The 24,681-nt window shown below is 40.9% G+C and overlaps 1 long non-coding RNA gene across 1 annotated transcript; it reads right to left on the bottom strand.

The window, feature by feature from the left end:
• Nucleotides 1-1,216: 1,216 nt before the first annotated feature.
• On the bottom strand, nucleotides 1,217-5,171 carry LOC108350490 (uncharacterized). Its single transcript, XR_005502019.2, has 3 exons — nucleotides 4,970-5,171; nucleotides 2,750-2,850; nucleotides 1,217-1,352 (listed from the first exon to the last, which is right to left on the bottom strand). It is a non-coding gene; the product is annotated as an uncharacterized LOC108350490 (long non-coding RNA).
• Between the last annotated feature and the right edge of the window lie 19,510 nt (nucleotides 5,172-24,681).

Here is a 24,681-nt window from a genome sequence, read left to right as displayed (position 1 = left end):
AATGCTCTGGCTCCCACTGTCTGTGGGGTCATATTTATATTCTTTCTAAACAGGAAGTGTCTTTTTACACGTTTGCTATAGCAAAGCATCCTTTCACCTGTGTCTGCTTCAGCAAACATCCTTTCACCTGTGTGCCCCAGCAAAACACTATTTGACACAACTGACTTTCCAAAGGAACCAGAAGTTTCCACTTCAAAGGACAGTATTTCTTCATTTTAAAGACTAAATCATATTCTACATCACATTTCTGGCAAATTGCCCCTAGTGACAAGAGCATAGAATTTCAGCTCCTCATATTTTGGCAGATCAGGAAGCAAAGACAAGACCGAAGGGACTCTGGTGTGATCTAAGGAGGCTTTTGTTGCTTTACCCTGGAAAGATTTTCTTAGAAAGATTGAACATGAACTTATTAGAATTCCTGTCAGTTTCACTTCCAGAAACGCCATAATTGGTTGGCCAGAGCCAAAGATCTACACAAGATAGACCAATGAAATCCCAACCTGGATTTTATAGGTATAATATAGGAAAGTTATCAAACCCTAGAGACAGACTCTAGGTAAGGGGCACAGCAGAGGTGATCATGGAGACATCTGCTGTGTGTTTGATCATTTCCATAATAAAGTTTTCCTTTATTAATTTTTATCATCAAGTTCCTGATGGCTTACAGCAGTCACATTTAAGTTTTAGCCTCTCCCTTGGGAAATAATATAAAATTGAAACAAAGGTAGTTTTTAAATGATCAGCTTGGTTTTTAAATATAACAGTTTCATAATTATTATGAGCTTCAATTTTTAAGAATAAATTATTATATCATTATTATAATGCAATATCTATTGCATAACACTCCCGGTAATATCTCTTGTCCCAGTCCCTCCCTGTCTTCCCCAAGGAAGCCTAGGAACTTGAACATCAAAGGTTGACATCGCATGTCCCAGCACACCTGGATGAACTCGGGTTCATCAGATGAGCATTTGACACACAATTGCACTGACCCTCTTCCGCCAGGGCACAGAAGGTTGCATTCCAAAAGCCAGGGAGACTTGATCAAAAGATAATGTGGCGGCTTTTCCAAGAACAAACCTTCTATATCAGTTACCCACATGAAACGCACAGTCTGTTGCAAAGAAAAATCGAAGCAAGTATGTGAGTAGACACAACAGGAATGTTAAAAAAAAAAAAAAAGCAAAAACAAAACCATGGTTCTTGTCCTGTGGATCTTTAATAGTATGGCCAATGAGCAACAGGGACCGGGCTGTATTAAAGGCCTCCTTATTTATATCATGGCTCTGGACAGGTGGTGGTCCACAAGGGGGCACTGCTCTGTGGCGCTGGGCTGGAACATGGCAAAGCATCTGGATTTCCAAATGGAAAGAAAAAGTCACAGAGTTTACAACACACAGTAGGCCTGCAAGTTAATCATGGCACAGACACATGTCAGAAGCATAAACAAGCCTGCACTGTGGTCAAGGTAAAGTGCACACAAAAATCAGGTTTATGGTGCTTGTATCCAAATGGCCACAGCTCCAGGGTCCTGAAGAACATGAAGTGAAGAGATAATGCTTGTGGATGCTGATTATTGAGTGCCTACTATGTGCTAAGCATTTGCAGATGTATCCTCACTATCACAACACACACTCGTTGAAGGAATTATTATCCCATTTTTGAGATGACACTGCTGAGATACAACATCTCAGATAACAACATCTCAGATCCCCACACTGAGGAGGTAAAGGCAGGAGGCTCTTTATGACGTCAAGGCCAGTCTAATCTACACAGCAAGTTCAAAAAGTCAAATAAATAAAATCTCAGATCAATGGATAGAAAAATGAAAATCAAGATGCAGTGTTTCTTGACTCCAAAACATTTGTTCCTTTCGACTGTACATCAAACCATATCCAGGGCCTGATATAACTCACTCCATACAATTTCTTCTCCACAAAACAAGATCTGAATATAGGTAAAGGTACTCAGATTAAAATAAAAACTTGGGAGTCGTAAATATGGGTCAGCACATAAGAGAACTGGCTGCCCTTCCAGAGGACCCAGGATTGAGTCCCATCACCCACTTGGAGGCTCACAACCGCCTGTAACTCCAGTACCAGGATTCTTGATGACCCTTCTCACCTTCAGGCGTATGGTACACACACATGCATGCAAGCAAAATACACATACATATAAAAATTAAATAAAAATAAAAGCCTCATGGCATTCCATTCAAGTCGGACAAAATGCAACTTCGAGGTTTTTTTTCCTCCCAGACTTAACTTCAAGGTTACTCTCCCATCCTAGCTACTTATTTTACTTAAATCATTTAAATGAAGCCTTGACACCGCTGTCACGTGGGGGGAAGCCACAGCCATCATCCACAGGACAATTGAGAGGTAAAACGTAACTATGAAAATGTTTATAAATACCTGCCAGTGGTCTGGCTAAAAACCATTCTGTGAAGATGCACAGAAAATTAATGATAAAGCAGTAATGCTTTATGGGCTGAGAGGAAACCTGAAAATGATGAGATGGAGGGTTAGGAAAAGACAGTCCTAACTGGGATGGGTAACAAGGACCTGTGTCACCACAGACAATGGACCACCACTGGGTCACAGGACACTTAGATGAACAATGGAATGCCTGCCTAACTAACAGCAAAGCCTCAGCCTTGATTTCATAGTTCAGCAAGTTCCTGTAAAACAAGGGACCCCAGCCCTGACATCCCTTTGCCATCCCACCAGCCTGTCACCCTCTGTCTTACCAGTCTCGTTCTTCATTTAGTTTCTACAAAGCTTCAGCCGGTTGGTTGACAGTCACCTCATCCCTGACACAAAGTTCTAGTAAAAAGACTGAAGGCCCACCCTATGCAGAAGAGAATGTATATAAGAATGGATTCTAATGGAGCCCACTGCCCTGAAGTCCAGGGAAATGTGATCTCTTAATGCCAGATGCCCACACATCTTTATAAAGGAGCCATAAGATACTTCAAGTTGAACGAATAAGGGCCTCTAATGTCAATCTCTGGTCTCCATGCATATACACACTCATGCACATACACACACACATACACACACACACACACATACACACACACACACATACACACACATGCACACACACAGCAGTGGATAATCCACTTGATTAGAATTTAAAACATTGCCTGTGTGTACATTTGTTCCTTCTAGAAGTATATTCCCTTTAGAACTCCCTCCTTATAAACAATGCTATATCAAGCCAATGTCTCACATGATGAGAAGAGATCTCTCCTCTTGAGCTAAGGAGACCTCAGAATACATTCTCTTTTGAACTCCAATGCAGTACCTGATTATATTAAACCAGTAAATAAGACTTGGTTTGGAACCATGGATATGCAATACCACTGTTTGTCTATCATTTCTTTTCTGTTTGTGAGTCCAATTAAATATTTTGATTAATTCCTTGAGAATTGTATACATTGTATTTTGATCCTATTTGCTCCCTTCCCTCAACTCCTCTAAGGCCTGCCCCCTCTTTCCTACCTACCCAACATCATATCCTTCTTTTTGTTTTTTATTCCTAGCAAGCCCAGTTTGTGCTGACCATATACTTCCTAGTGTGTAGCTTCCATAGGACATGGTTGACCTACCAGGGATCACATCCTTAAAGAAAATGTGTCCCCTTCCAGCAGCTATCAATTAACAAAAGCTCTTCACATGAAGTTAAGACTTTGTGCCCACCTTATCTCTCCATGCTGGGAGATTTCCTAGCTTCAGCCTCCACAGGTTTTGTGCATGCTTTCGCAACCACTGTAAGCAAGCCTGTTGTGTCCAGAAAACAAATTTCTTTCTCTTTCCTCTTTGGTTTTCCTCAATGATTCCTTGAGTCACTGGAGGAGAGGCTATAATGTATTATGTCTCATTTATGGATGAAGACTTCCTAAGTCTTATTCCCTACACCTTGAACAATTGTGAGTCAGGGTCTTAAAGGAAGATTTCCTTTTTGGTTTGAGCTTATAAGGAGTATGTGTTTCTACTCTCACAGGGACCTGTGAGATGGCTGGGCAGGAAAAGGTGCCTTCTGTCAAGCTAAACTGCCGGAGTTCCATCCATGGAACTGGCACTGTGAAGGGAGAAAGCCAACTCAATCTGCTTATCTTCTAACCTCCGCAAACACATCAAGGCATGCATGTGTCCATGACAACACATGTGCCCACACACATACACAAAAAAATAACTAAATGTAAATATTTTTAATAGATTTTCAGGAAAGGCCAATGACAACTTTGACCCAGAGTCAGCTGGCTTAGTGGGGTTCTAACCCTGTGACTGTTGAGCCTCTCTGGATTTCACAGGCTTCCGGTGTCAGTTTCCATGTGTGGCTTGAGAGACCTTGGTAAAACTAGGGCTATACTGCAGTGCATAAGCACAGTCCTGGGCATCCAACTTGCGGTGGTTAGACCAGTTGCCAGAACCTGCACATGTGACTTCTCCCTCAGGATTTCAGACTTTAAGCCTTGATGTGGAGCGTTGTTAGGACTGCTTCACCTGAAAACAACCAAGATGGTGTCTCCACGGTAGGCTTTGCAGAGTTCCGTTGAATCTCTGTCAAGTCTCTCTTCCATGACACCTCTCTTGCCTTCGGAAAGCTGATGTTTTCATGTAGACATCCATCCCTCCCCTACTCTGATTCCCTCAGCTACAGAACCCAATACAAGCAGCTACCACAACTCTCAGATTAGGGAGCTGGTTTTGAGAAGTACTTGGAGAAAGGAAAGGGAGATAAGTCAACCAAGACTATGACTCTGAAGCAGTTGTCTCTGTGGACAACCTACGCTCCTTCCCAAGGGACCTCTGGGGGATGGCGGGGCCGGAGGATTGTGAGGAACACACCTCAGACTTTCCCTATTCTGAGATGAGATGCTAGGAAATTTACTAACACATCTCATCCCATCATTTGTTGAGCATTTGTCCTGGGGCATTATCTCTTGTCATTTTCAGCTTACCCCACATCCAAGTTGAGTATGTTCTTGGAGCCAGAGAACTCCCTGAAAGAAAGACAGACATAAAGTTATGGACAAATAAGGAACTATAAAAGAAGAATGACAAAGTGCCTACTGTGAGCTCCTCCTGGCTGACAAAACCAGGAGACAAGGCTCCTACAGTGTACTATTCAGAGCATACCCTAATGACAGTAATCCATGGATGAGTGAGTCAATAAATAAATGAGCTAATTAAAATTATTAGGTTTGTTTTGCCCAGAGCAACACTATAGGGGAGTAACTATTCTTGCCTGTTGCTTCATAACAAATTTCCTTGAAAAATGATTGACTTAAAACAATAAACACAAATTCAGAATGTCTAAGGCTCAAGAATTCAAAGTCCGATTCTCTGGTGGGTCTGTCTCAGGCCCCTCATTGTGGTTGCAGCTACAGCCATAGTCATCTGAAGGCCCAGCTAGAAGATCCGCTTCCAGGACGTCTCCCCTACAGGACTGTGACATAAGGTCTCCATTTCCTGGTGAATATTAGAGGAAGACTTGGTTTTTCAATAACTCATGAATTGAGTAGCTTTATGTCAAGACCATCAGTCCAAGAGAGAGCAGAAGGAATCTTGAAAATCACATATTCTCACTTTCCTTTCTCTGTATTTCAGAAGAAAGATATGAGTTCCAGGGGAATCTACACTACTCAGCTCCATGTCTTAAGGAGAATGCCATGATGCTACGGGCTTTGTGTGCCTGCTTTAATTCTCCAATACCCTTATTTTACTGCAACCCCCTGTAAGCCTATCATCCTAAATCTCCTGCTGACTTTCCCAGACCTTCCTACTCCTCCAGATGACCCTGGATATCACTGAACATGCACTGTCCCAACCTTTCTTATCCATGTGCCACTTGACAGGAATCTTGTATACACATAAGGGCATAGTTAAATCCTATCCATCCATCAAAAGGAGTTTCAATTCACTTTCTCCATGGAGCTTTGCCTATGTCTCTATTGAGATCCTATACTCTTTTATGCATTCTACAGCAGTGATCATTTCTTAGACTTAACATTGTACGAATATCCACTGATTTTCTTTCCATCTAGACAGTAGCCTCCTTGTGGGGAAGCTCAGCCAAGTCACAGTACAGTCAAGTGTCTTCTTCTGCATAACCAAATCCATATTGGGAATCTAGCACAAGAGTCAAGAAATTTTTTCTGTAGAGAGACAGGTGGCAGATATCTAAGGCTTTGTAAGTTATTTTATCTCTGACAAAACCACTTACCCATACATGACACAGACAGGCAGCAGTGGGTGACCTATAAACATATGGGTGTGGCTGAGGTCTAACCAGATCTTATGTCATAATACAAAACCAGTTGGGTTTGGTCTAGGAGCCCTGGTATTCCAAACACTAAACTCAGGTATCTCCTAAGTGTCACTAAGTTGTAGGATTCTGGGATTCAAATGCAGAATTATTCTATATTGACATGGCATTTTCTCTGCTATTCGATTGTGGCTATTTTCTTCCATTTTCATACTCTGAATGCATTTCCTATATATATATATATAAAAAAAGAAAGAGTATGTTAACTTCATGAAAATTCCTTTCCGTGTTTTAGAAATCATTTTAAGGACTTAGAGGCTGAACATAGTATGCATACATAATTATATGACAGTCATTTTCTCACCATTATTCTGAGACAAAAGTCACTAACGTAGTTCTCTAACTCATGTAGAAAGTAACCCATTTTATTCTCAGTTACAAGACTACAAGCCAGTCATTTAATAAACAGGAATTTCTACACAAAGTTGAGGATTAGGTAAACATTCTAAGAAAGTCGTTCTAATCTCAGCTGTGACTCACGTATTTAAACCGCCTGCTTCTCTCCTAAGATCTGCATGAATCGTGACACTTAGAGTCAGCGAGCCAGATCACATACATAAACTGATGTGACTACTTATAAAGTTGAGCTTAATGAGAACATAATAGAAAATAAACAATTGTCTAGTTTTACTGAGACAGGAAGAGGCTGTGGAGGATACACATTTTAAAAGCTAACATATGGGTCTTTAAAAGGAAATAACATTGTTCAACAAAGCCACCCTCAAAAACTTTAGCTCGCTTTTATAACAGTGGATATGAAGCTTGAAATATACCCTGATAATAAAGGAAACTCTCTGTTTTCAGGGAAATGTCAGGATGCAAAGTATATTCTTGTTTAAACAGAGGTAAAAGAGAAGCCAGTGTGCGTGTTTGACAGTGATAAATAGCTTCCAAAGTAAATAGAGCAATGGCTGTCTGTCCCACCTTTGAAGAACCCGTTCTGCGGGCTGACAACCCTTTGGCTTCTTTTCTGTCTGTCTCGATTGATCACAGAAAGCAATTATGAATTATCTGTTGTCTCAAAATTTACATAAGACTCCTCATTTCAAATCTTCTAAAAAATTATTAAGTAAATGATTTAAACATTCAAACGAGTTTTGAACCCCATCTTTGATCACAGTGCCTCCCTGGATGCTTGTGGGAGTTTGAGAAAAGCATATATAAAGTTTCAGTGTCCTCAGTAAAATAAATAGAAACGGTGTTTAAATCACTAAATGGATTCTATGACAGTGGCTTGGAAGGATGGTTTAAATTTGGTCAGTACATTGTTAATTTAAGTGAGATAGATTTGAAAATTGACAGAAGATCCTAGGAAGGTATTAATATAGTGAGCAATGCTCTATTCTAATTAAAGGGAATAATTTATAGGTATGCTATGTAATCATTTTGCCTACAATCAGATGGATAAATTGTGGGTTGGGTGTTTTTTGTTTTGGCTTAGTATTTTGTTTTGCTTTGTTTTGTTTACAATATGCTACTACACTGCTGTATATTTTAGATAGAACAACCATCGCAAAACAATGGATTTCATCCAGGCATAGTGACACACACCATCAATCCCAGAACTGGGTAGGCAGAGACAGGCAAATCTCTGAGTTTGAGGCCATCCTGGTCTACAGAGCAAGTTCCAGGACAGCCAGGGCTAAAAAGAAAAACCCTGTCTTGAATAACAAAAACAATAGAAAAATTAATCTCATACATAAAGTTGAGCAAAAATCCAGACATAAAAGAACATCATCATATAGTTCACTCATATGAAGCTGAATAACAGAAAAACTAACAGGTCAGATAGAAAACAAAATAGTGGCTTATTCTCAGTGGAGATGAGCCATAGGCAAGGAAGAAGTGTGAAAAAATACAGTGTTGATCTTCACACTGTGTTTGTTTTGCTTATTACAGCACTAAGGCTTAACCCAAGGGCTTTGCACATTCTAGACAAATGCCCTACCACTGAGCTACCTCCCTTGCCCCAGCAAGCTGGTCTTAAAGACTATTATATTATAATCTTTATGATGCTTTCCTGTTTCTACACTAAGTCTTTTTAAAAAAAATTAAAGGTTGTTAGTGGAAACATCTCTAGAAGAAGGAATAGAAGTTGTAGAAAAGACCCAACAGGAAACCAGTAAGTCAATAAGGGGTGTGTTAGTTACTTTTCTCTTGGCTGTGACAAAATACCTGGCAAATAAATTCAAGGAAAGAAGGGTTGACTTTGGCTCATGGTTTAAGGCAGGATATGGTACATCATGGCAGGAATGCCTAGTGGCCACTGCTGTGGTGGCTGGTCACACTGGTTTACAGCCACAAAGCAGAGAGAAATTAATGCTGGTACTTAGCTGGTTTCTTCCTTTTCCCATTTTATTAAGCCAGGAACTGTAATAGATGGGATGGTGGTGTTCACATTTGGTGTAGGTCTTCTCTCCTCAGTTAAAAGTCTGTGGGAAGTCTCTCACAGATGTCCACAGCGGTGTGTCTCAAAGAACTTCAAATCCCGTAAGGCTAGTCATCACAACCTTCCCAACTTGACATACTTCTAAACTGTAACCTTCCAAAGCTGGTCCTAAAGTTTCATGGCTGTCTCATAATGAAAGATGCATTTAGTCCATCTCTAAGTGTCCCCAATCTCTTAGCATTTCTAAAAATGATTTTTATCCAAATTCTCCTTTGAGAGTCAAGGTAATCCTTTAACTGTGAAAGCTTACACATTGGAAAAAAACAGTATACAATGGCATGAAATAAACACTCCCATTCTAAGAGGAGGAATGGGGTGGGGCAAGAAAAGATGAGGTCAAAGAAGACTGAAGTTCAACAGAGAAAACACCAATCCCTCCAACCATGTCTGTCACCTAGGACTGGTAACGGCCTCAACAACCTTGGGTAGCTATACACCTCCTACTCCGCTGCCTAAAGCACCTGTAGCTAATTTCATTCTGTGTTTGCTGCTTCCCCAGACAGACATCCCTCTGCCCTGGCATGTCCAACTTCCTGTGGCCTCCATTGCAACTGAGGTTTCTTCTTCATGGCTTCATACAGTAGCCTCTCCAGTCGTTCATTTAGGGACTCAGATCCCACGACGCAATGCCTGGCTTTAGTGGCTGCTGGAACCTTGGTGCTGGACTCCATGATCCCATCATTCTTGCATCTTTCGTGCCTGCAAAGCCAGAACCATGTGGACAATGCTGCCAAGTTCTGCTGATAGGTCGAGATTCAGTCTGAACACTCTGTCCCTTTATAAGCCGAACCTTCTAAACACTTCCCTAGAAAGCCATTCTAGAACAAGGATCCTGTGATGGCTTTCTCAGTTCAGAGCTTCTCTTTTCAAATGGATCTAAATTATTATCAGCTAGAAGCTTCGATAAATGATGATATCTTGCTCCCAAAACACTTCCTATTAGCCCAGTGCATGGTATGTGGTTTCTCCTTAATGGCACGAATACTTTTAATAATTACAGCTGCGTTCTCTGCAGCTACCTATAACTTTAATAGAAGCTCACTCAGACTCCTGAGTGAAGCTGCACAGATTTTCACATCCTTCTGCTTTCTCTCATGGTGAATCTGAATAAGACCAGAAAGCAATAACCATGAGACAGTCTGGATGTTATGCTGACTAGAAGTTGCCTCCACCAAAAAACTTGGTCTGTTAGTTTTGAATTTAGCCTCATTTAAGTATTCTCTCTCTCTCTCTCTCTCTCTCTCTCTCTCTCTCTCTCTCTCTCTCTCTCTCTCTCTCTTGAGGTGTGTGTGTGTGTGTGTGTGTGTGTGTGTGTGTGTGTATGTGTGTGTGTGTGCGCGCGCACCTGTAGAACACAGACATCAGATCCTCTAGAATTAAAGTTCTAGGCAGTTATGAGCCACACAGTGTGGGTGCTAAAACCCAAACTTGGGTCTTCTGTAAGAGGAGTACTCAGTCTCAACCTCAAAGCCATCTCTTCAGACCATGGTATGCACTTATCCATCAGCAATCTGCTTTGTAACCTTCCACTCAAATCAACAATTAGGCTCTGATTACAGCATTTGTGTCTCTGCAACCCACGGGTCCAAAATCTCCCACTTCTTCCTGCAAACTAGTTCATTAAACCTATGAATTACACAGTCATAGCAACAGCCCCACATCTCTATATTAGTTACTGTGCTCACAGCTATGGAAAACACCTGACAAAGGTGACTTAAGGGAGGAGGGGTCTGTCTTGGCTCACAGTTTGAGAGTATAGCACATCATGGCATGGAGAATGACAGCAGGAATGAAAGGAGGCTGGCTGTGTTGTGGCCCCATTAGAAAGCAGGAGGGATAAATGCCTGATCTTAACTCACCTTTTCCTTTTCTCTTTTCTATTCAGTGCATGACTCCAGCTCATGGGATAGCCGCACCCACATTCAGGTTGAATCTTCCCTCCTCAGTTAGCCTCTCTGTAATGCCTTTTCTAGGTGATTCTAAAGTTGACCAAGTTGTTGATGAAGAAATGCCATCTTGGGAATATAAGCAGGGAACAAGAAGATGAAAATATTCCTTTTCAGGGTTGGGGGAAAAGGAGCATGGGAAGAAGAAGGAAAGCTCTGATTTTGAACTAAAACTTAGTCATGTGCTTAACCTATAGTGGGGCTTATAGGATCTACATTTTTCTACACAGCTTTTTTTTTAAAGATTTATTTTATTTATTATATATATAAGTACACTGTAGCTGTCTTCAGATACACCAGAAGGGGGCATCAAATCTCTTTACAGATGGTTGTGAGCCACCATGTGGTTGCTGGGAATTGAACTCATGACCTCTGGAAGAGCAGTCGGGTGCTCTTAACCGCTGAGCCATCTCTCCAGCCCTCTACACAGCTTTTTTAATCTTTCTTTTTCTTATCAAGAAGATTACATTGGTAATAATAACTTCAACAGGAGCAAAGAAAAGAGTGAGTTCAGAGAAAGTGTTCATTTAACCATATCTCAAACACACTAGGCTGGAGAGGTAAATTAGAGAGTGAAACACTTATCACACAAGCATGAGGACTCAAGTTCAAATCCCCAGATTTCACATAAAGCTAGATGAAGTACCTATAAGTTGCATTGGGAGAGCAGGGGTAGGGATCCTCATAGACCAGCTAGCCCGATGTACACAGAAAAGAACTCTGTCTTAAACAAGGTAGGAAGTGATACAACACCTCCTGTTTTATTAGTTCAGAGGCTAACCTGGGGGGTGTTAGATTGGATATTTTGCTTTTAAGGGATATTTTGGATATATTGGTTATTGTCTCTCTGTTAGAAGTGATGTGTCCTCAAACGCAGTAACATGGTCCCTTGTACACCTACTCTTCAGGATTTTTTGTTTGTTTGTTTGTTTCATCTTTATTAACTTGAGTATGTCTTATTTACATTTCAATTGTTATTCCCCTTCCCAGTTTCCAGGCCAACATCCCCCTAACCCCTCCCCCTTACTCTTCAGTTTTTGATAAATCTGGTATGATAAAATAAGAAGGGCCAACTTATATGTAATATTTGATAACCTTCATGTTAGAAATCTCTAATACATTCTAGTAAACACATTCTAAAGAAATAATCTGGGCTGAAGAGATGACTCAGTAGTTAAGAGCTCTGAGTGTTCCTCCAGAAGATATGAGTTCAATTCCTAGCAACCACCTGGTGGCTCATGACCATCAATAATGGGATCCTCTTCTAGTCTGTCTGAAGAGAGCAACAGTGTACTCATATAAATAAAATAAATAAATAAATCTTTTTTAAAAAAATAATCTGAATTAGATGAATGTGTCCAGCACTACTTATTACAAAGATTTGATTTTAAAATTGTAAACTTTGTAAAACTCTGTGTGTTTACCTGAAGATAATCTGATTGATTTTAATATGAATCTATCATGAGTTATATAAGAAAACTCACCCACTTGACACAGATCCTATCATCAAATTTTCATCAACCCCTGAAATGTGATAACAAACATAAAAGCTAGGGTTCAGCCTGGCCATCAGCAGGTGTCATTTCCCAACCACAGGCTGAGTATGTTCCTGACATGGAACCCGGCTTTCCCCAGAACATATAGTTCCATCAAATGAAAAAGAGGAATATGTCCTTTATGGGCCAACCTCAAAATAAGAGGCTACTGGAGACTATAAGGTAGCTCAGCCCCTAAAATGCTTTCATGAAGACTTGTATTTGGATTCCCAGCATCCATGTAAAAAGCCAAGTGCAGTGGCACTTGACTCTCACCCAAGCTCTCAGGGGTACAGGGAACAGGGAAAAACCTAGAATTCACTGGATCGAGAGTCTAGCCAAACAGCAAGTTCCAAGTTCAGTAAGAGATTCTGTCACAAATATACAGACAGACAGACAGACAGATAGACAGACAGGCAAATAGATGTTATATTTTTAAAGGAGAGAAAGACTAAGGAAAACATCCAACATCAACCTCTGGCCTCCATGTGCACACACATACACTTGCATGCATATGCACGTACACATGCACACACAGACACACACACACACACACACACATCACTTACTGTTATTTCTTCAAGGTTATGTTGGTGGCACAGATTAGGCTTATTTAATGTCAGAAGGAGTTACAGAAGAACATAAAACCTGGTAAGAGTAATTACTGAGGAGCGTGCCTCTTAAAGGCTGCCTGTCACAAGATAAACTCCCTAGAGTTTTATCAGGTAACTAGACACCAAACCACAGACTGCTGCTAGAGACTTTGCTCAAATTCCTGGTAGCCTGATCCCTCCAAGCTATTCTGGAAGGCATGTGCTCAAAGACTGAGAAACAAATCTTTTCTCCTTTGACAATGTTGCCGACCTGCAGGTACTGACTACTAATAAACTTGTATGTCAAGATCAAGATAGTGCTAGCCCCAATAGAGGAGAAAGCTCTTCAGCCCACAACCCTTTCTCTTCTTTCAAGTAGCCATTCCATCTCCTTTTCTACATACATCTTTCTCACTTGGCATATTCATATTTTCTAGGCAACCTATGTGCTCTCTCTCTCTCTTTCTCTCTCTCTCTCTCTCTCTCTCTCTCTCTCTCTCTCTCTCTCTCTCTCTCTCACACACACACACACACACACACACACACACACACAAACCTTTATTCAGCAAATAGGAGTATTTGTCATCTGGGACTCATTGCCAGGTGCTAAAGACTTAATGTGGGCTCCAGAGAACTGGCCACATACTTGGGCAGAACTCCAAACTCTCAGCTTCCTAATGCAGTGTCCACACAACCACTTTAAATAAATGTAGAGGTGCACAGCCCAGTTTTCAGACAGCTTTCAAAGGGGAACTCTGAAAATCTGGACAACCAAGATGACTAGAACTGCAGATGTCTTCCCTGAGAGAAAAGGAATAGTAGGAGAACATAAACTCTACTCAGAATGACTGACAAGGATGCAACTGGGTCCATTGTTTTCACGTTCCTCTTCCACGAATCCAAAATCCCACTCCCAGAACGATCAGATATCAAAAATGATGTGAAAACAAGGTCTTGGGAGATCCCAGTGGATTCTCTCCTGAGTTCCCAAGAGCCACTGTTTTGAGGCCTCCTGTAATATAATTTAATTGAACAGTAATCTGAAGCCCTATATGTTTAGTGAACAAGGTCAGCAAAAGGATATGAGAAATGTGGGGAAATATCTATTTCATTTATGCTTCGGGTAGCACCTTTCTCCAAGGATATTCATGGCTGTTGGAACACTAGCCAGCTCTATATACAGTGCTTCTGTTCACGCCTGTTCCCTTGGATTGTTCGGTTCTGTTCCCACTGTGGCTTTTTTCCCCCTTTTCCTTTCCTTCTCTTATTGCTACTCACAGGGTAATTTGTTCTGCCAAATCCATTTACATTAATGGCTTGAGACTTGTGTTTTAAGAATCTGGACAACCAAAATGATATGCTCAAAAATAGAATGTTTAATCGTCGCAACATGAGGATCCAACTTTTTCTATATTACAAATTCAACAAATGCAGCAGCACACCAAGAAATCTCAACAGCCTGTCCCACTATTTGTCAAAGGGTCACTGAATGCACATCCAGATGCTAAGAGCAAAGAATGAATGCCTAATAAAGAAAAAAAAGTTCTTCCTATTGAGGGATTAAGTTCAAATGTTCTCCCCAGAGTATGACGTGGAACTCAGGGATACCAAACAAATAGTTTTTATAGATTATTTGGTAGTAGAATGGGAGGGCATAGGTGGCATTTGAACCCACAATGAGGCTTCCTGTACCCACATCTAATATGAAGGTATCTATACCCCCAGAGGTTGCATTCTCTGGATAGCTTCCAGCTAAGAAGATCAAAGTTCCGAGGGACATTAGAGGACCATGGTACATATTTAAAACATGGTGGCTCGGTGAGGTAAAAATGATTGCCTCACATGCGTCAAACTCTGAGTCCATCCCCAGCACTACAAAAAAGAAAAAAAAAAGTATTGGTGATTTCTGTGGGCTCTACAAAAGAAAAGCTGTTCTAACAAAGTTTTCTGGCTTGTGCTTCCTGGTGTTATGAATAAAGTGCTTATTTCCACTTAGACCGAGTCAATTATCTTAGGATACAGATTACACCCCTGCATAGCTTTCCCAAAGACAGTATAGGTCATTGCCCAGTTTTTTCACCATCAAGATCGGCATTGCCTGAACAGTTCTCCTGCCACTATACCTCTTTAAACCTGTTGTGGCCATGGGTGTATCTCCAGGTCTCATATTGTGTTCATAAACAAATACAAATGTGTTGGGAATACCATCTCACTAGAAGTATGGCTTCAACCAAGCTGAGGACAAGAACACCAAACTCCAGCCAAGATGAAGAAGCTTGCGAGCCTCTGTTGGCTTGGCAGCCATCTTCCAGCCCACTCTTTCTCTCTCAAAACCCTCTCTGTTGCTCTAGTTGAGGTGACAGTCTTCAGATCCGAGTGCTACATGGATCTGTGAAGTCTTGAGGAGCATTTAGAGGAGCATGAGGAGACTGGATTCAAATCCTGAGTCTGCACTTCATGACGCCTCAGTAGAGCCATCCAGAGTCTCAGACCTGTGACCTACAAGTTGAGCAGTACAGATATCTTTTTACTAAAGATAAGCTCACAAATGATTCTGCCCAAGTTGAACTAGCATATAGCAAACAAGAATTCCCTATGAAAAAAAAAAGAAAGTGGGGAAAATATGTAAAGTATTATGAGAGATAAGAGGGTTTCAAATGCAGCAAACAACTGAGCGGCCATGACTTAAAACAGAAGAAAATTAATCTTTCTCCTTAAGAGATTTATGAACTCCAAAGCAGTAACCTCAAGCCTCCCAACCAGGAAAGGGGAGCAGAGAGTGAAAGCTGAAATCTGAGGGATCGTACGAGCTTTGAGCAGCCTCACAAAAGTGAATGGAGAGAAGAAATAATTCAGGATTTGGAGTCTGACAAAAAAGAGAATTCTAGAAAATTTCTGTGGCTATCTGGTGGAACCTTGCATGTGATGCCCTCGGAGAAAGGACAAGGCAGAGTGGAACACACCATGGAAAAAGCAGTGACCAATCTTCACCGAATTAGCATGGTTTCTCGTCTCTCCAAACCTGTCCAAAGAGCCAGGTATAATAATGCAAACCTGTTGAGGCAGAAAGATGGTGAGTACTAAGTTAGACCAAACTATGTCTAGAGAAGCTGGCAAATAAAATAAAATAAAATAAAATAAAATAATCTGTCCAGAGCCTTCGATCATCCTGAAGTCTATCATATATAATGTCTGATAGCAAATAAAAAGAAAAGCACCTGTCATTCTAGAAGGTAGGACTAAATGACAGCATATAAACTTGGAAGAGGGAAGTGCAGGCCACAGTGTTTAGAAAAGGTTAAAATAAGTGTGAATAACATGGAGGGGTTCATGGAGGGTTTCAGCACATAATTAAAACTAAAGAAGCTACAGGCAGCTTCTGTACCAAAAAAATAAAGACACTGGAGGTACAAGCTAGACAGATGGTCTCTAATGCAGAGAACTGATCGGCTAAAAGTAACATCAGTGGAAATTAACCAAACGAAGGCATGGGGGTAAAAATAGAGACATATGGGACACAGACGAAATATGCAACATATAATACAGTTGAGATCTACAAAGCAGAGGAGCCAGAAACTGTGGCAGGTGAAATACTTGAGATACTTAGAGGCATAGTATTCAAATTTATGAAGAATTGCAGACTCCGAGAAAAGCAACATACAAAGAAAGCCACAACTAGGCTACAGTGCTGTTAAATAGAACGGACAAAAAGAAAAACCAGCAAAAAAAATAAAAACAAAGACCTGTCTCCATTCCCTACAAAAATGCCAACTTGCCACAACTTAGTGATGTGAGTAGGGAACCTTCTGAGGAATGTCCTTCTGAGGATAGCCTTGACTCATAGGAGGCCCCACAGTAGTGTGGGCAGCACCTTCCAGTGGTGCAGACATGAGGGGGATTTCAGAAGGAAGAACTTTGTGTTTGCTTTCCCTTCCATCTCACCACTGCCGATTGCTGCTACCGCTGATTCCTTTGCTGACACCAGAGCCAATGTTTCCAGCTTCCATAATGGACCAAGTGTGAACAGCTCTCCAGGAACCTCCCAGGATTCCACACCGGATCTGGACTATTGAAGCACCCATCCTTGTGAACTGAACGAGAGCCGCTGATTCTCAGCCTTCGCAGTGAGAGACTGCTACAGCTGCTGAGACACCAGCCTTTTTAGGAATTTGCAATACATGGTACTTTTTAAAACTTCTTCCAGGGGTTAGGAGGCAGGTTATTACATACTACATGGGCGCGGGCGCGCATGTGCGTGCGCATACAGACACACACACACACACACACACACACACACACACACACTGAAAATTTTTAAATTCTTAAATGACCACTTTGGCGAGTATTTTCAATGTATGCATAGTACTTGTAGGTATTTTATGTAAACTGGTGTTTGCAAGTATGCCACTGGGAAATTCTAAGCACAGGAAGAGTGAGCAGGTCTCTTGGTCCCAGGTGCAGGGTGTAGAGTGATGCAGGTGCTATGTTGTCAATCTTGTATCCACCAAGCCTAGAACGCAGAGAGTAGGTGTTGTAGCTAGGATCTGGAATATCCTCCAAAGACCTTCGTATAAAAGGCTTGATCCACAAGCCTTGGTACTTAGGGGTGGTGGATGCATTGGCAGGTGGGACCTCGTGTGAGGTCTTTAGGTCATTTTGGTCACATCTGTGAAGAGGAATGCAGGACCCTGGCCTCTTTTCTGTCTCTCCTTTCTCTGTTTGCTGATAATGCTGGTGCTCTGGGTGTTCCAAGCCAGGGGCTCCTGCCATGATGTGCTGTCTCCTCACAGACCGAAACCAGTGATCAAATGAATCATAGACTGGAACCATCCAAACTGTGAGCCAAAATCAACCTTTTCTCTTTATAGGTTGCTTTCCTGAGGCACAAAGCAACTAACAACAAGAGTTATCTGTCAACTTTATTTGCCTGATTAGACCAACCACATCACATCAACCCAAAAACAGAAGTTCCATGTGTATTTCACCTGCTAAGTTGCTGAGTTGCCAAAGGGATATGACTAAATTCTTTTTAATTCAATTGGCTGAATCTGTTACTGCATGGTAAAACAATGCAAAAAAATTATCAAACTAAAACTGCTATGATAAAGTTGGGGTAATATATAAATGAAACCCTTAGATGTTTTATCCCTTAAAGTGCCCAAAGATGCAATTTTCTAATTAAGTAATGTTGGCCAGTAGTTGGTCATCTAGAACCCTAGACTAAAGGTACTTATAGGATAACCCTACTGGCTATGTTGTGAAACAGTACCATTTTACAGATGGAAAGCCTGAGGCTCTGAAGACAAGAATGAAGCTCCCCCAGTCAACCCTGCCGTAGCAGCAGGTTCCTTGCGGAGTACAGGACCCACATGCAGCCTCCACTCTGTTCTGACACCATGATTGCAATTTCTTCCATCTACCGACATGAGCAGAACTCTGGATTTCAGAAAGGTGGCGAGCTCCTTGGTGGTCTGGCACTTTGTACACCCTTGAGTGGGCTTTGTGCTTGCGAAAGACCCAGACCTCCTGAGTGTATTTGAACTTGATGCCCAGGATGCAAGGCCAAGAAAGTCAAGGCCTGCTCTGTTTTCATTCAAAGACAACAAATTTTTTTTCTTCTCTGTGTAAACATCAGGTTGTTTTCCTCATTCTTAACTGAGTGCCAAACCACAATTTAAAAAAAAAATGTACTTATTGAGTAGAGCATTAGGGATACATGAAATGAATCTCAAAACTGCAAGCATCCAGGTTTCATGCAGGGACACCCAGCATGGCAAGTGTTTCCACAATCCCACCCTCACTGAGCAGTGTTTAGAATCAGACAGTCTGGAGCTGCTGCATCAGCTTAAACTCTACTGACTGAAGAATCAGACTAAGCAGTCTATTAAGTAGACTCCAGATAATATAAGTGCTCTCCTGGATACTGTAGACCTACAGCAAAGTCTGAAAATAAGATTTGAACTATCTACATTATGGAAGCCAAAATCAGAAAATACATATGATATGTGTACATATGCATGGAGAGAGAGAGAGAGAGAGAGAGAGAGAGAGAGAGAGAGAGAGAATAGATAGGTAGATAGATGATAGGTAGGTAGGTAGATAGATAATAGGTAGATAGATAGATAGATAGATAGATAGATAGATAGATAGATAGATGGTAGATAGATAGATAGATAGATAGATAGATAGATAGATAGATGATAGGTAGATAGATAGATAGATGGATAGATAGATAGATAGATAGATAGATAGATAGATAGATGATAGGTAGGTAGATAAATGATAGATAGGTAGGTAGATAGATGATAGATAGATAGATAGATAGATAGATAGATGGATGATAGGTAGGTAGGTAGGTAGGTAGGTAGATAGATAGATGATAGATAGATAGATGATAGGTAGGTAGGTAGGTAGGTAGATAGATAGACGATAGATAGATAGATGATAGGTAGGTAGGTAGATAGATAGATAGATAGATGATAGATAGGTAGGTAGATAGATAGATAGATGATATGTAGGTAGGTAGATAGATAGATAGAAGATAGATAGATGATAGATAGATAGATAGATAGATAGATGATAGGTAGGTAGGTAGATAGATGATAGATAGATAGATAGATAGATAGATAGATAGATAGATAGATAATAGGTAGGTAGGTAGATAGACGATAGATAGATAGATAGATAGATAGATAGATAGATAGATGATAGGTAGATAGATAGATAGATGATAGGTAGATAGATAAATAGATAGATAGATAGATAGATAGATAGATAGATAGATAGATGATAGGTAGGTAGATAGATGATAGATAGGTAGGTAGATAGATGATAGATAGGTAGGTAGATAGAAGATAGATAGATGATAGATAGATAGATAGATAGATAGATAGATAGATAGATAGATAGAGATATAGATACAGTTAAAGATAGAGATGGATCTACATGAGTTACTTGCTCCATTTTCCAGTTTTTTTCTTACATCTTAATACCAAAATAAAATGTCAAACAAATGTTTTCATACCTACCAGGTTCCAGGCCCCAGGCAAGTGGACCTTTATTTGCCCTTCCTACCCAATATCTGATTTGATAATAACCCAGCAGTACTTACTGATTACTTACCCCAAATTTGGCACCTAATAAGTATTAAATGCCTGTTACTTCTTTTACAAGCTCTAATGCTTACTTCAAATGCATGAAGGTATTGGAGTTTTAATTTTAAATAAAGAAATTGTGAGTCTTAAGGCTCCACACTGATAAAAACAAACGGAAGTGTGTAGACTATTTATTACTTTTGCGTATATTAAACTTTCAAAAGATGCCTATTCCCGGACCACCGTGTTTTGCTGCTGTGTTTTAGTGCGTTACAACAGCCATCAATAGTCTCACAGCTGCTGGTAAAATCTGTGCTGAAACGATTTTTTTTTAAACTAAAAACCCACCTCACTAATTTGCTTCTGCCGAACTAAACAAAGTGAAACTTCTGCAGCCAAAATTCCTTCTGAAGCTGCGCCAGTGTGATGTGAAGAATTCCCTAAAGCTGCGTTATCATGACAATTAAAACAAAATGCTGGCTGCCTTCTTGACTGGCCTGGTTGAGCTTTGATGGGTTTAAGGGTGACTCGGATGTTGTTGTTGTTGTTGTTACTTTACACTCTTGATAGAATCCATCCCATGGAGCCAGGGAAACCTAGCACTGTTTTTCTCTACAAGTCCTCATCTGCCTTCATGTAAATACATGTACATATCATGCTCACATCTCAACAGTTTCCCCTGGCCATACTGCTGTTGGCCGAGAGGAAGAGACAAGCCGTGTGCCACATAGACCAACCAGGACATTTACACAGAAAGGGATGAGTTGAGTCTGGCTGGAAATCCCATGGGATTCGATTAAAAGTAGGAATTCAGACTGCAAGTGCCACTCTGTTGCTTCTTTTCGGGAAACACCACTATTAGGCAATATTAATCATTATCTGGTGATCCCAATGACATCACAGGAGGGCCAAGTCTCCTCTGTGTTGAATACGTTAGGCAACTTTGATTATTTCCAACAACTAAATGAGAACTAAAAACACATTGTACCCAGCACATTTCCTTTTAATTTTTAAATTCATGCATATTATCACAGAAATGAAATCCACATGTCTATAAAAATCCATTTACACTTTGCACTTCAGAATATGTGACAGTCTCTTTATAAATCTTTTAATGTCTTTATTTACTTTTGGAAGCATCCGGTTTGTGAAAACAAACTCTAAATAATCAGAACCAAGCTGCCATATTCTATGAATATGCACCCTTCACACATGACTGATAAGTCTGCAAACATGTGGAACTGATTCATGAACACCCTTTGGCGCAAAGACGTGTTGTTAAAAAGACTTAAGAACTGCTTGGTCATGGATTTGGAGCATGTATGCATATGTTTAAGGCTTTGAGTACTTGTGGGTGCTAGAAGGGGGCACAGCTCTCCTCATAGCTCTAAATCTTGTACCCAATCTTCCTAAAGGGGAAGATATTTTAATGTAAGTTCTCCTGAAGGAACCAAGTTGTGGGTTTTGGTGTTATTGTTTAGGGTCCCTGTTAGCAGCCAGCCTGAGGAAGGGAATCAGGGATGGGGGAGGGGTAAACATGTTGATCTTAACAAAACTCATTTACCCACTGAGAAGAGTGAGACACAAGCCAGAAGCCAGCAGGCCACCCATAATCAGCCCGCTAAAGGCAGAAGCAGATTCAAACTATTTTCCAGCTCCTGGAAACCTATTTCCCAGGTATTACAAGGTCTCCGGACACCCTTCCAAGTTGCTGATGTGACACAGTGAGCAATAAAATAAAATTAACCAAAACAAACTCAATAGAGAAAGTCTATTTTAATGCAGTGTTTATGGCTACCTGCTGTCATGAGTCATCTCTGGTCAAGCCATAAGATCACCAAGTAGCCTTAAGGTCTTGGTGGCCATCTGTAACTACCAGAACTGATCAGTAGCTGACAGTTCCTTCCCCCTTTAATGCTGTTGATTGTTCTAGACAACTCAGAAACTAGCCTTAACTATCTGAACAGCTACAGGATCATCCACAGATCTAACATACAGAAAGTATAGTCTGCGGGACAGTGATATGAGCTAATTCCCTGGCAAATGTTGGTGTGCAGCAGAGAAACAAAGCCTAGCACGGGGGCACCCCTATGATCCAAACACTCTGGAGATGGAGCAGGAGGGTCTCAGGTTAGAAGCTTGTATAGTCATTTTGTGGCCAGCTGGGTCTATATAGCAAGCACTTGTCTGAAAGATGGAAGAAAAAGAAGAGAAAGGGGGTTTGGAAAGGAAAATAGTGGGAGAAAACAATAGCAACACTGTGAGGAGTATATGACAGGGAGTCTCTACTCTTTCCAGTAGTAGAGAGGGCTCTGCTCATTCTAGAGAGGTGCTCCACCACCGAACTGCATCTCCAGACTTGGTTTTGAGTTGGTTTGGTAGTTTCACTGATTTTGCTCTGTGTGTGTGTGTGTGTGTGTGTGTGTGTGTGTGTAGACTCTTACTAAATTGCCCAAGTTGGCTTTGAATCAAAAATCTAAGATTATAGGACTATGCCACCAGGCTCAGGAGTCTATTAATGCCTATTATGAAATCCAAGTATTACAACAGCCCAGACAAGGAGGTACAATTCCCATTAAACAGATGAGAAAACTGAGGCTGGTAGTTTTGTGTAGTGTCACCCAAAGTGACACAACTGGTAAGTAGACAAAACAAGATTTGAACCAGCATTTGCCCTCCTGTGCCAGTCTCTAGCCTCTACATACTCTCATTTTCCTTGACACATCCACCACCCGGGGGCATTCTTCACTGTGGGTAGTTTGAGTCTCATATGCACAAGTCCTCATTAGAGATGTCGAGAGAGGCCCCTTCTATCCATCCAAGAAAGAAATCGTCTGTATTCCATTCACAAAATCCTCTTGGGATTCAACCCTAAAGTTAACTAACAAAAGACAAGCTCCTGTCTCCCGGTGCTGTTCTTAGTGTCTATAATGAGCCATCCCTTGAAGAGAAGCAGTATATGCAAATTTAAATGACTGAAGACTCTTAAAGGATTGCTAGAAGTGGACAAGTTGCTTGAATCCACCCCCCCCCAAAAAAAATCTCCAAATTTCACAAGTGTAGATGAAATTGATTCCTTAAAAACTATCAGTTTAGAGCTGGATCCTTTAACACTGATATTGCTTGATATCCACTCAATGAACTAACTGAACACACATCTAGATTTCAGTCGGGGTGAGAAGTGAGGTCTGTCTTTGAGTGGCTATTGATATCTAACTACCTTATTTGATGCTTCCCAGGTGGTTGGGCCTAGAACGTTTGGGGCAATAAAAATCACTACGGCAACAACAAAACAAAACGAGTGTTCCTCACACATGGATGTTCACAACTGGTAAGAATGTGGCTTTCACAGAATGATTTTTTTTTCTCCTGAGGAAGCGTTATCTTCCGCGTTATCTTCCTCCTTATCTTCGTGGAACAATGTGCATGCCCCCTTGTGGCCAGAATGATATCTTTCCTTTCCTAGATAGTGTTAATCAAATCACAACTTGTTTGCCCAAGGATCTTTTTTTTTTTTTTTAATGTATTCCACCCACTTGGTGTTCCAACTCAACTTTGAAAAAGAAAAAAATAAGAACCGATTTCTTTCCATTCATTCGATATCTTATTTCATTTTATTCCCAAAAGACTGCTGTTAAATCAAAACCAACTAGTTACCTGAATGAGTCTCATTTTATTCTTTGCTATTCGAAAATCTTATAAACTAAAACCTCGTCCACCGGTACTTGGAGAACTCTTGAAAGCCAAAACTGCACAGTCCCTATAAGAAAGACACTGGAAGTTATCCATCACACCAGTATATCTCACCAGAGAAAAGGGAAATGAAACGTTACAGGATGGAAATGTAATTTAATAGCTGAATGAACATTTGATCGGCTTATTTCATCCCGAAGAAGAAAAGGGGCGAGTGGGGGCGACCCAGGTGGTTAAATTGTAATACAGTAGAAATTCTATCACCCATGAAAACTGTAATTGGGATTCCACTTTTGGATTTGGCCGACCCAGAAACAGATGTGTGTTTCAATGAGAATCCCAGGCTTCACCTCCTCGAGAAATGCTATTCAGACTCAAAACAGGGCTTTCAACGAGCCTGCACGCCAAAGAAATAACTGGGCTAAATTGACTGTAATTGTCCCAACTGTTTAGAATTCCCATGTTGGATTGGGGCTAGCTAGATGTGTGGTTCTCATTGTGTGACCTCGAAGAGGAAGACACTGTCGTTTCTCCCACTTCTGCCCTTGCGGGAGAGGGAGGGATAATACAAAAATGGGAGAAAATGCCTTTGTAGAGTCGAGATCCAAAGATTTGAGCAGAAGTATCCTAGGCACGGGGCATTTCCTCAGTGCTTGAGTTAGATAGAGAGAGCGGTGTTAAGGTGAAGGCTTCATGTGTGTATAATTCTCTCCCAATAAGAAAAAGGAATCAAACATTTCTCATTATACCACCTGCCTGGGTGCACAAGCCTTTCAACTGAGCTCCTCCGATGCATTCTGGCAAGACTCTAAATTCGGATCATCCTCATAGCACGGAGCAGGTAGCATTTCTTTTGAAAAGAATCTCTGGCCCATGTAATTCTAGCTAGAGAGGCTGGTGCCAGGAAATTGACAGTGAACTACATCCAGACCACAGTTAAATTCAATAAACCTTCATCTTTTTACAGGAGTCAAGAACAAGCGAGGGGGAATGCAGTTGTCAGAGAGCGAGGGTCACCAGCAGCAGCCTAGTTCT

The sequence above is a fragment of the Rattus norvegicus genome, chromosome 3 (assembly GCF_036323735.1).
Source record: "Rattus norvegicus strain BN/NHsdMcwi chromosome 3, GRCr8, whole genome shotgun sequence".
Taxonomy (NCBI): domain Eukaryota; kingdom Metazoa; phylum Chordata; class Mammalia; order Rodentia; family Muridae; genus Rattus; species Rattus norvegicus.
Note: the sequence above shows the minus strand (reverse complement) of the source record. Positions and strands in the feature narration are given on the sequence as shown.